Source organism: Mustela lutreola, chromosome 10 (assembly GCF_030435805.1).
Source record: "Mustela lutreola isolate mMusLut2 chromosome 10, mMusLut2.pri, whole genome shotgun sequence".
In the NCBI taxonomy this organism is placed as follows: domain Eukaryota; kingdom Metazoa; phylum Chordata; class Mammalia; order Carnivora; family Mustelidae; genus Mustela; species Mustela lutreola.
In genome coordinates this window covers 108294523-108306481 of record NC_081299.1, presented here as the reverse complement: position 1 = coordinate 108306481, position 11959 = coordinate 108294523, and the positions used below count along the sequence as shown (strand labels likewise).

The 11959-nt window shown below is 44.3% G+C and overlaps 1 pseudogene; it reads left to right on the top strand.

Moving 5' to 3' along the window:
* The first annotated feature begins 9543 nt into the window (after positions 1 to 9543).
* Positions 9544 to 11664, top strand: LOC131809061 (zinc finger protein 277-like; annotated as a pseudogene).
* Positions 11665 to 11959: the final 295 nt, after the last annotated feature.

Sequence of the window (11959 nt, the reverse complement as noted above, 5' to 3'; positions counted from 1 at the left end):
GAACCTACGTCAGACTGGAGATAAGGACATAAGGGAACAGCTTCAGGCACTGGGAACTGTGCTAAATAAGTTGTGGAGGTTTACCATCGAGAGAACTACGACATCTCTAGGGTTGCAGATACACTCATGCCAACCAGGGGACTCCATTTGGGTCAAGGATTGGAAAAAGGATGCCCTCAAACCACAGTGGACGGGGCCTTACACTGTTGTTCTAACCTCTAGACTGCCCTCAGAATCACAGGTGTCACTCCGTGGGTACATCACTTCAGAGTGAAGAAAATTCATCATTTGGATGAGGAGAGGCACTAGTGGAAAGACCAGCCAGACCCCACAGACCTGGTCTGGCTTTGCCTTCGACAGGACCCCGACTAATGGACATCTGCTTGCCATGGTCCCTAGCTCTCATCGGCTTGATATCCCTCATCTTATGAGTTGGACTACACTGTTGCCCCTTCTGACTGGACTTTGCCCCAGAGACTTGCTATTGTTATTGCTTATTGGGCAACCTTGGGAACCTTAGGATGGATTGCTCCATTTACCTAATTATGGGTTTCCTCCCCCTTGCCACCCTCCCTGATATTTCTGGAGGGCCCCAATGTGCCTGCGTAAAAACAAGCCGATGGGGTACCAGGTTCAGTGCCTATATTTACATGCCAGCCAAATGTTATCAAAGGGCCGCCTTGTGTATATATAATGGGAAAAAATATTGGACTGGGCAAATAGCAAATAACAGTATTGCCAAACCAGGGGTGACAAGGGCTCCACTGCCTGGTGCACATATCTCACCCACTTTGGAATGTGAGATGGAGAAGGGGCCCAGGATCAGGCATTAAAATAAAAAAACAAAAGGGTCAAGGAGGCCCTGAAGGCATTGGTAACCCTAAACCCTGACTATCACAGGATCGACCTTATCAGGCTCCCACAGTGAACCCAGGTCCTGGCCCCCATCCACTAGGTTGGCCAGGTCCTTACAGCAGCCTATTCACTAAACCAAAACTTGAGCATAAACATGTAAGCATGCTGGTTATGGCTACCTTCTAGTACACAGAGCCTATATAGGGACCTCTGTACCTGCCTCTATCTATTGGGAGCTGGACCTCTATAACAAGACCCAGAACTCCATGATATTAATTGGTCCAGTGGCTTTCAATGTTCAGCTCTAACTGACTAGAGATAACATTACCTGTTTCAACAGTCCCAGAGCAGGAAATATTAGCTATGGTTCAGTCTCAGCTCAGCTATGTACCAGTAATTGTGCTGTAAGCCATTCAGAGATTTACCGTACCACGCCCAGAGTTTTCCTCTTGTGTGGAAATTTGGCTCCAGGAAAATTGGATAGGTCTGTGAATGCCTGTCCTCCTTACCCCTGACGTCTCTGTCTGGTCTGATCAAGAGGTTGAGTGAGCTCTCAGCACCCACCCAAGCAGACAAAAAGGGCAGCACTGGGCATGATGACACTGTTAGGTGTAAGGGTACTTTCAGGCTTGGGAGCGGGTGCAGCAGGCCTCGGTACCTCATTCCAGTTCTGTTACAAACTTTTCCAGGAACTAAATGAGGATATGGACAGGGTTGCAGACTCTCTCCTCTCATTGCGGAGCCAAATAACTTCCCTAGCTGCAGTGGCCCTACAAAACCAACGGGCCCTAGATCTATTCACAGCTCAAAGAGGTGGGGCATGTGTATTCCTAGGAGAAGAATGCTGCTATTATGTAAATGAGTCAGGGGTGGTAACCACAAAAATCAAAGAATTAAGGGTAAGAATACCAACATGAAAAAAGGAATGAAAAACATGGGGAATCTACGGGCTCAGCCAATGGACTACCTGGTTGCTCCCGTTAGCTGGACCCCTGATCTCCATCCTCCATCTCATCTCACTTGGCCTCTGTGTAATAAACCCTCACTAGGTTTATAGAGAACACTGTCACCAGGTGCACCACCGCCCAGATATTGGCCTTGCAAAACTACCAACTCATAGTAGATGATGATGATGCCCTCTAAACCAGGTGTTTAAAGGGGCATCAAAGGGGGGATGATAAGGGAAGAACTGCAAGATGGCTGACCAAACCAGCAAGGGAATTCCAGTCCCTATCTCAAAGCCCTTCTGGGTTCTTCCTTCCTACCATGTTTCCCATGCGTGCCCAAAATACTAAGTGTGCGGAAGAAGAAGGGTATAAATTCTCCTCCCTGCTTGTGCTCGGGGCTCAGACCTTTGAAGGGCAGTCTCCTCTGAGCCCGCCTCTGAACCTCCAAAGTCCCTGAGTGCGGCTTGGTTCTTCCGTCAGGATCTAGTCCAGGTTCTGTAACAGAAATCGTGAAAAGTGGTGCAGTGAGCCTGTTGAGTACCTGTTTGTTAGCCCTCAGGAGTTACCTCAGGGTAGTTCAGCATTGTCGGTGACTGAAGTCCCATCAGAGACAGAGACCGAAGAGGAGCTGTTAAAGTGGAGTTACTTTGGGTCATTTTGGATCTCCCTTTTTCCTCTTTGCTTTTTGCAATGCTATGTGGCAGCTCTCGCTGCCTGTGTCAAAGGGCCTTTCCCAGTGATTAATGTTTCAAATTTATAACTGGTCAAACAGATACCAGGAAAAAAAAAGGCAGTAGTACTTCATCTAACCACACCCACACGAAAGCAGATGCTGGGCTGTTGCCATGGTGATGCAGAGTATTTTGTAAAACACTTGGCCCGGGGGACAGGAGTTGACTCATACTCCTGCTGGGTGGGGAGAGGGCAACTGCTTTCAATTAAAACCTCCAGGACAGGATTTGAGTTGGGGATTCCCCAGGTTCTTGCAATAAATCAGAGCTTTCTGGGGCCTGGGGTTTGGTTGTACATTTGGTTCAGCTGTCATGTGGATACTTTTTTTCTGACTTCCTTCCTCCGGGTAGAAGGAGCCATAGATATCCCTTTGCTCTTCTGCATACATCAAAACATGGCAAATTTAGTTCTCTTCAAAATAAGGTCTGTTTTCCTCTTACGTGCTGACACAGCTAACTAAACCTAGGAAAAGGATTTTTATGAGCTTCTCCCATCTTGTCTGTTTATGCATATTCATTGTCCATAAATAAGGCTCACTGGAGTGTGTTATTCAGCGTTTTCTTTTTAGCTAGAGTTAAGTACACAGGAGGTTATCTTTCAGAGAGGTATTTGGACAGCTATAGGTATCATAACCTCAGAATGGAAAATCTGTACCAGATATGACTTCACTGGAATTTATTAGCTGGTTGAAATCAGTAATTCTACATGAAGCAAACTGAGAAGCAGAGTTACATGCCGATAGAATGTACCAGGGAACTCAAGCACTTAGTCTGGATTAATACTGCTCAGTCATCAGTGACTACCCACAGTATGCTGGGCAGGAGCAGAATGAGACATACTCTTTAGGAATTATGTGCTAATGAAAGTCAACCTCTCAATCACCTAACTTCTCAACCTAACCATCTCAATGAGTTGCTGTCATGCTCAAGGCACGCTGCTAAGCCATCAGCAGGGATATAAACCCTCTAAAACACAGCTCTTGCCCTTTAAGCATTTCTAATACAGGGGAGGGAAAACAAAAAACAGAAAAAACTAACTAGCAATGATATGATGCACAAGGTAATATAAACTGAATATTGGCAGCATGTGTGTGGAGAGGAGAGAAAGCCCCATGGGCTGTGGTAAAGGAAGGTGGGATTTGAGTTGAGCCTTGAAGGATGGGTAGAGGGGGCAAAGGGTATTCAGGAAGGGGAAGAGACAAGAGCAACAGTGCAGAGGTTGGGCCTCAGCATTACAACTTGGTCCATATAGAGATGTTAGGACAGGCCCAGGCCCAGGAGGTCAGAAACTGGGGAAGAGAGAAGGCATTGGTGTGGGGTAGTATTAACATATAGTGGGGAGGGCCACCTGGGTGTCTCCATCGTTAAGCGTCTGCCTTTGACTCAGGTCATGATCTCAGGGTCCTGGGATGGAGCCCCACATCAGGCTCCCTGCTCACGGGAAGCCTGCTTCTCCCTCTCCCACTCCCTCTGCTTGTGTTCCCTCTCTTGCTCTCTCTCTCTCTCTCTATCAAATTAATAAATAAAATCTTATATATATATATATATATATATACACACACACACACACATATATATATATATAGTGGAGCTTCATTAGCATGGCGCCTAAAAATTGTGAGCCAAGCAAAACCAGGAAAGCCAGGTAGAATACAAGGGGGGCTATTTAAAAGTGTGTAAGTTATGGCCCTGCCAAGCAAGGAAAAGATGAGAGGAACACAGAATTCAGTCAACCCAAATCATGCAACAGTGTAAAAGTTTACAATAGAATTCCATAATGTGTGTGGCATCTGATGAATTGGCATTATGAGGCTAATGTGACTTGAGGGCCCAATAGAAGCTCTTACTCAGAAGAAAAAAAATTTTTTTTTTTTTTTAAAGATTTTATTTATTTATTTGACAGAGATCAGAAGTAGGCAGAGAGAGAGAGAGGAGGAAGCAGGCTCTCCGCAGAGCAGACAGCCCTATGCGGGGCTCGATCCCAGGACCCTGGGATCATGACCTGAGCCGAAGGCAGAGGCTTTAACCCACTGAGCCACCCAGGCGCCCCAAGAAGAAAAATTTTTAAAAAAATTACAATATACTAAATCTACAAAGTCAGTTTAAAAATATTTAAGAGCATTTAATTAATTTGTGAAAGCACTCTGAGAAGTGATGGCCGAATTTTGCTTGATTAATAACTAGTCTATGGAGATTTACACTAGAAATACTGGGTTTTTAAATTTAATTCTAATAAACCAAAATGGTGTTTTTCTGTGCGTGACTGCTGCTTTGGAGGACACGGACAACCGTACTGAGCACGAGCACAGCATGGAAGTCCTGGCCGAAACTGGTTTGATATGGCAGGTGGGTAGCACCAGGTCGAGGTCCCTTAGTTGTACGGACTGAGGTTTGGGGCGAGACTTTAGTTCCTGGAGGCATGGAGAGGAAAAAGAAACACTGACAGCCTAGGACCTGGGGCAGGAAATGGAGACACATGTCAGCAATTCTAAGTGGCAAAAGGTTCTCTCTCTGAAGATAAATGTTAGGGTACGGAGTCCATCACCCCTCAATTAGAGAACACTCTCGATAATGCAAGTCACACAGTGAGGTTTATTTCCATCTAGCTGGGGTCCAAGTATCTGCCCAGCGCAGCGGGTTTCAACAAGGACCCCGAGCACTCAAAGCCAAGAGTTTATATAGCATTTTCAAGGCATTTTTTTTTATAGCTACATACATATCTTGTGCCCCACTTTGACAGTTTAACTTTGTTTAACTGCTTTTAAGGACTAATGTGATACAATTGGGCCCACACAGACAATCTGGGATAATCTCCCCGCTTTGAGGCCCTTAATCTTTTTTTTTTTTTTTTAAAGATTTTATTTATTTATTTGACAGACAGAGATCACAAGTAGGCAGAGAGGCAGGTAGAGAGAGAGGAGGGGAAGCAGGCTCCCTGCTGAACAGAGAACCCGACGCGGGGCTCGATCCCAGGACCCTGGGATCATGACCTTGGCTGAAGGCAGAGGCTTAACCCACTGAGCCACCCAGGTGCCCCGAGGCCCTTAATCTTAATCCCATTGGCAAAGTCTCTGGCAGGGTAGGATTCACAGGTTCCAAGGATTAGGATGAGGGCCTGGCAGTGCAGGGGAGGAAAGTATTATTCTGCCTACACTGGCCTCCAGGTAGATAGTTGTTTTTTCTTTCCCTTTTTATTAATTTTAAAAAATAAACAAATATATATATATATATATATATATATATATATGCATATATATACATATATATTTTTAAGATTTTATTTATTTATTTGACAGAGAGAGATCACAAGTAGGCAAAGAGGCAGGCAGAGAGGGGGAAGCAGTCTTCCTGCCAAGCAGAGAGCCCTATGCTGGGCTTGATCCCAGGACTCTGAGATCATGACCTGAGCCAAAGGCAGAGGCTTAACCCACTGAATGACCCAGGCACCCCTATTTATTTATATTTTTAAAAATGTTCTATTTATTTCACAGAAAGAGAAAGCGAGTGCAGGAACACAAGCAGGGGGACTGAGGGATGGAGAAGCAGGTTTCCCACTGAGCAGGGAGCCTGATGCTCTGACCCTGCGATCATGACCTGAGCCCGACAGGGAAAAACTGTGCTCTAAGATGGTTGACCAAATCAACAAGGGAATTCCAGTCCCTGTCTCAAACCCCTTCCAGGTTCTTCTTTCCTACCCCATTTCCTGAATGCACCAAAAGCACCAAGTATGCAGAAGAAGAAGGGTATAAATCCCCCTCCCTGCTTGAGCTTGGGGCTCAGACCTTTGGAGAACAACACCCTCTGAGCCCACTGGTGTTAAATAAACCTCTGATCCTCCAGAGTCCCTGAGTGCCACTTGGTTCTTCAGCCAGGATCCAGTCCAGGTTCCGCAACATTTGGTTCCCTGACCAGGAAACTCAAGTGTGCTGGCCCATTGTTGCCACTGGTTTGGGGCAAGGACAGGGCAGTGACTGAACAAGGGATTGTAAGGGAGAAGGCACGCCCTGCCTAATCTTCCGCAGTCTTCTGCCCAGTTGCCTTAACCCCCACCCACACCCGCGCCTCCTGTTCCCACCCAGATTCAAAGGAGACTTGGCAGGTGAGGACCTGGTCCCAATGTCGGATTCTGGTAAGACCTGGGGCCCCAGGACCCAGTGAGGCCCACCCCTGAGGGTGGGAAGGAAGACTGATCACTTTCCAGAGACCTCTTAGTGGTCTTCACAGGTAGGGCCTCCCAGGGGGGAGGTCCTTCAGGTCAGGAACTGCACCCCCCCACCATAAGGGAGGACAGGAAGGAATTTCCAGAAGGAATTCCACAGGTCAGGGCCTCCTGGAGGGGAGGAACTGTAATAACTTCAGTGTGAATGTGTGAGTGAAGGTGCAGTTTGACCTAGCTTGTTGGGCGGACTGATTCTGTGGCTCCACAGACAGGCACCCTTAGGGTCCCCAGAAGCCTATGGAGTCTGAGTGGCCCTAAACTGCTTCCATGGTGACCTCATAGGGTCTAAGGTGAGCCCCTTTGGGGTGCCAGTCTAGGGTTTGTATAGACTCGCTAAGGCTAAGAGGCACCCAAGTGTCTGTCCTCTGGGATGGCAGACAGAGGGGCATCTGACTGGTCTCTCCTTTGGAGGAGCACCCACCCTTTGTAGTCTTCATGCTGAACACACAGGGTGGCCAAGAGAGCCTCCCTGCTCACCATGGTGGAAAACTCTTCAAAACCTATAGTCTTAGACTGTATGCTCAAAATTTTAAGAAGCAATTCTCAAAAGATTATGGGATCAAAACAAGTCATCACGGAAGCAGTTTAGGGCCACTCGGACTATGAATTGGAATGGGCCACCTTTGGGGTCAACTGGCCCTCTGAGGGGCCCTAAGACCTATCCACTGTCCAGGTCATTTACAAAATTATGGTCGGGGCTCCCAGACACCCTGACAATTCCCATATATTGATTCTTGGCTTCAGGTAGCCCAAACTCTGCCCCCATGGGTCCAATTCTGTGTTAATAGGAAGGACCAAAGTAGGACATTTGTAACCCAAGTAGAAGAGCCCAAAGGCTGCAAGGAGGCAAAGCCTATCATATCAGGGAGGCCCTGCCCAGGGGCATCAGGGGCAGCAAAGCAGATGAACTCTGGACAAGGATGAAACTGTCGGAAATTGTGGGGACCACAATCCTCCTCTGACCAGGGGCCTAAAGCTGAGCTGCAGGAAGAGAGTGCTCCTGTTTTTTGTAATTGGCATGTATAGGGGCTCTGATAGCCCACAGGAAACTTGATCCAGACAGAAACAGAATGTAAAATAACAGAGGCTCTCATATTTACCTTTAAGAGAAAGTGGGAGAGGCACCTGGGTGGCTCAATGGGTTAAAGCGTCTGCCTTCCACTCAGGTCAGAATCCCAGGTGTCCTTCAGGATGGGGACTTTAAGGAATATTCCCAAGATGCTGCCAAACCTCCTTTGTTTTGGGAAAATTCCCTGTCTTCTGTGGCCCAATATGGATTGTCTATCCCCACCCTTGTTGTCGGGAAAACATGGCATCTGCTCCTCTGGAGCTGATGATCATCTGAACCAGGAACCCTTTCTCTGCCCTCTGGCAGCACTTTGTCTCTTCTGCCTCCCCATCCCCCTTTTTCCTGTTTCTGTACCACCTTGGGTGGGGCCTACATTACTGGCTTCTAGACCATCCTCAGGGCCTCAGGCACAACTGTCAAGGAGCAAGAAGAGCACCCATTGGACCTACCACCACCCACTCCAGATTTCCCCACATGTCAGGTGAAAATTGACCATGGGAAAGATCCTGGTGGAACATATTTCAGCATTTAAACTAAGTTTGTTGGTTTAGTTCAGACAGATGTATCAGTGGTAAATGTGAAACTTTTATTCTATCAAGAATCAAGGTCAAATAAGCTTGTTATCTCTGTTGAAGTTTGTTAGCAAAGTGATGACTAAACTTATGGTTAATTGTCTCAAAGTTTTCATGGGTAATTGTTAATATAGCTTTCAAAGTCTTTGGTAACCTGAAACTTTAAGGTTTTGGTTGAATGACAAATGGAATTAAATTCGTTGGATATGTAGATCTTTCAAATAGGAAAAAATGCTAAGTCATTAATTACTGGACATAGGTTTGTGCTTTGACTTACTGCAAAGAAACTAAGAATATTTAAATCTGTTGGTAAACATGTTTTCTAAAGAATTCGGTTGTAACAGTTCACAATGGTTAATACTTAGGCATCACTAGATGTCAAGGTATTTCTTTCTTTTTTTTTTTTTTTTAAGATTTTATTTATTTATTTGAGAGACAGAGATCACAAGTAGGCAGAGAGAGAGGAGGAAGCAGGCTCCCTGCTGAGCAGAGAGCCTGATGTGGGGCTCGATTCCAGGACCCTGGGGTCATGACCAGAGCTGAAAGCAGAGGCTCTAACCCACTGAGCCATCCAGGTGCCCCTAGGTATTTCTAAGAGTACAAAATTCTGCTAACTGTAACTAAGACTGATGGAAGTAAGGGAAATAACCCTGTATGTGGAAAAGTAGGAGATATGTAAGAAAGATATAAGGAATGGGAATGCATTTTGTTGAAGGAGAAGAAGGTAATTTTGTCCTAAATGAGATGGTTGTTTGGAAGGAAATGACTTGGGACAAAGCCTAAATGCAAAGGAAAGTTGTAGAAGGTTTGTGAAAGGAAATCTTCAGAAAAAGAATTTTTTAAGTGTGGTCATGACGGACTAAGATTGAAATGAATTTTAAAAAGACACTGGTATAGAAAGCTGGTTTTCTCTCTGTTCAAGGACAAAGTCTTCTTAGGTTAACTGATCTGCTTTTAAGAAGAAAATGCAAACAGTTGTTTCCTCTTTGCCTGTCCAGAAAAACCATTTTCTATATTTTGCCTATATTGGGTCTTTATAAATATCCCTAATTATATTTAGGCATATGCTTTAAAACTTTCTAAGATTTTAACAAGTGTTGACAAGATTTAAATTATAAATGAAGTCCAGACACATTTCCATTGGTCTGGGCCTGCCTGGAGGCCCTCCTTTTTCTCTTCTGCTGAGTAATGGCTGCCCCTGAGACCCAGAGGTTTGCTGCCGGAGGGGAGGAGGGCAATCAGAGCAAAGTTGGGGGTGTCAGTTATGAGGACAGTAAGGATTATATCCTGGAGCCTCTTTCCCTGCCAGAAAGTCCAGGTGGCACCACTGCCTTAGAAGGTTCTCCATCTGTGCCCTGTATTTTCTGTGAAGGACGTTTTCCTTGGATGAACAAGACAAATTTCTGAAGCACATGATTATTGAACATAAGATGGTCATAGCTGATGTCAAGCTGGTTGCTGATTTCCAAAGGTACATTTTATATTGGAGGAAAAGGTTTACTGAACAGCACATTACAGATTTTTGTAGTGTGATAAGAATCAATTCCAGAGCTCCCCTTGAAGAACAAGACAATTACTTTTTGTTATGTGATGTTTTACCAGAAGATCGACTACTTAGAGAAGGACTTCAGAAACAGAGACTGAAAGAAATTATGGAACAGGGGCGCCTCGGTGGCTCAGTGGGTTAAGCCGCTGCCTTCGGCTCAGGTCATGATCTCAGAGTCCGGGGATCGAGCCCCGCATCGGGCTCTCTACTCAGCAGGGAGCCTCCTTCCTCCTCTCTCTCTGCCTGCCTCTCTGCCTGCTTGTGATCTCTCTCTGTCAAATAAATAAATACATCTTAAAAAAAAAAAAGAAAAAAAAAAAGAAGTTATGGAACAACAGCAGCAAGAAAGAAACGATAACCATTTTCATGGTATTTGTATGTTTTGCAGTGAGGAATTTTTCAGGAACAGATCTGTTCTTTTGAACCACCTGCCCAGAGAACATGCTTTCAACATTGGATTGCCAGACAACATTGTAAACTGCAATTTCTATGAACATTACAGAAAAAGCTGGACAACTTGCAGTGCGCGTACTGTGAGAAGACCTTCGGGGGCAAAAATACACTTAAAGATCATATGAGAAAAAGCATCGGAGGATTAATCCTAAGATCAGAGAATATGACCGATTTTATGTCATTAGTTATTTGGAACTTGGAAGATTGTGGGAGGAAGTTCAACTGGAAGATGACCAGGAGTTGCTAGACCATCAGGAAGATGACTGGTCTGACTGGGAAGAACACCCTGACTCTGCTGCCTATTTTGTGAAAAGCAAGCAAAAACCATTGAGAAATTATGTGTCCACATGGAGGATGCTCACGAGTTTGATCTCCTCAAAATAAAGTCAGAACTTGGATTAAACTTCTACCAGCAAGTGAAACTGGTCAATTTCATCTGGAGACAAATTCACCAATGTAGATGTTATGGCTGCCATGTGAAATTCAAATCCAAAGCAGAGTTAAGGACTCATATGGAAGAAGCTAAACATACATCACTTCTTCCTGAAAGAAAGACATGGGATCAACCAGAGTATTATTTTCCAACCTATGAAAATGACGCTCTACTGTGTACACTATCTGACAGTGAAAGTGACCTGACATCTCCAGAACAAAATGGAAATATTACCATCATCAGTGAAGATATATCTAAACTGCGTGCTTTGAAACAAAGCAATATTTTGAACCAGTTGCTACTACACGAGGGCTTGAAAAACTAGAAGAAAATGCCACAGAAAAACTAGAAGAAAATGCAACTTCTCATGTTTTTCTCTTATGAGACAAACTCAGAAAAATAAGGATTAGTCCTTGGTGAAATAAAAATTTTAAAAGTACTTTGCAAAAAATAAAATGAGGACTTTTTAAATTTTTGGCTATAAAGTTTTACTATGTAATCATTATAAATGATCTCATTTCATTAGGCTCAATTATCTATAATATGGAAGACATATGGGACACCTGGCTGGCTCAGCTGATGGAGCATGTGACTCTTGATCTCAGGGGTCATGAGTTTGAGCCCCACATGAGGTGAAAAGATTGCTTTAAATTTTTTTTTTCCTTTTTTAAATAAAGGGGACGTGTAAATCACACACACACAAAAATAAATTGTAAATGAAATCTCTTTAACTTATTAGGCTTTTCCTTGGTATGTTAAGTTACTCAGGAAGTACTGCTAAGCAAATGATAAACTCTGGGCTACATCTGGGTAAGTGCTATAACTATTCTAGAGATTCTATACATTTCCCAAAGTTTTAAGTTTTGATAGATCATCATTTGATATTGTAATTATTGAACTGTTATGTGTCAATGGGTCGCAGGATAACTTGAGTTTCTTTGTCTACAGTATCATAGTGAACTTTCTTTTTTTTTTTTTTTTAATTTTTTATTTTTTATAAACATATATTTTTATCCCCAGGGGTACAGGTCTGTGAATCACCAGGTTTACACACTTCACAGCACTCACCAAATCACATGCCCTCCCCAATGTCCATAATCCCAACCCCTTCTCCCAAACCCCCTCCCCTCGGCA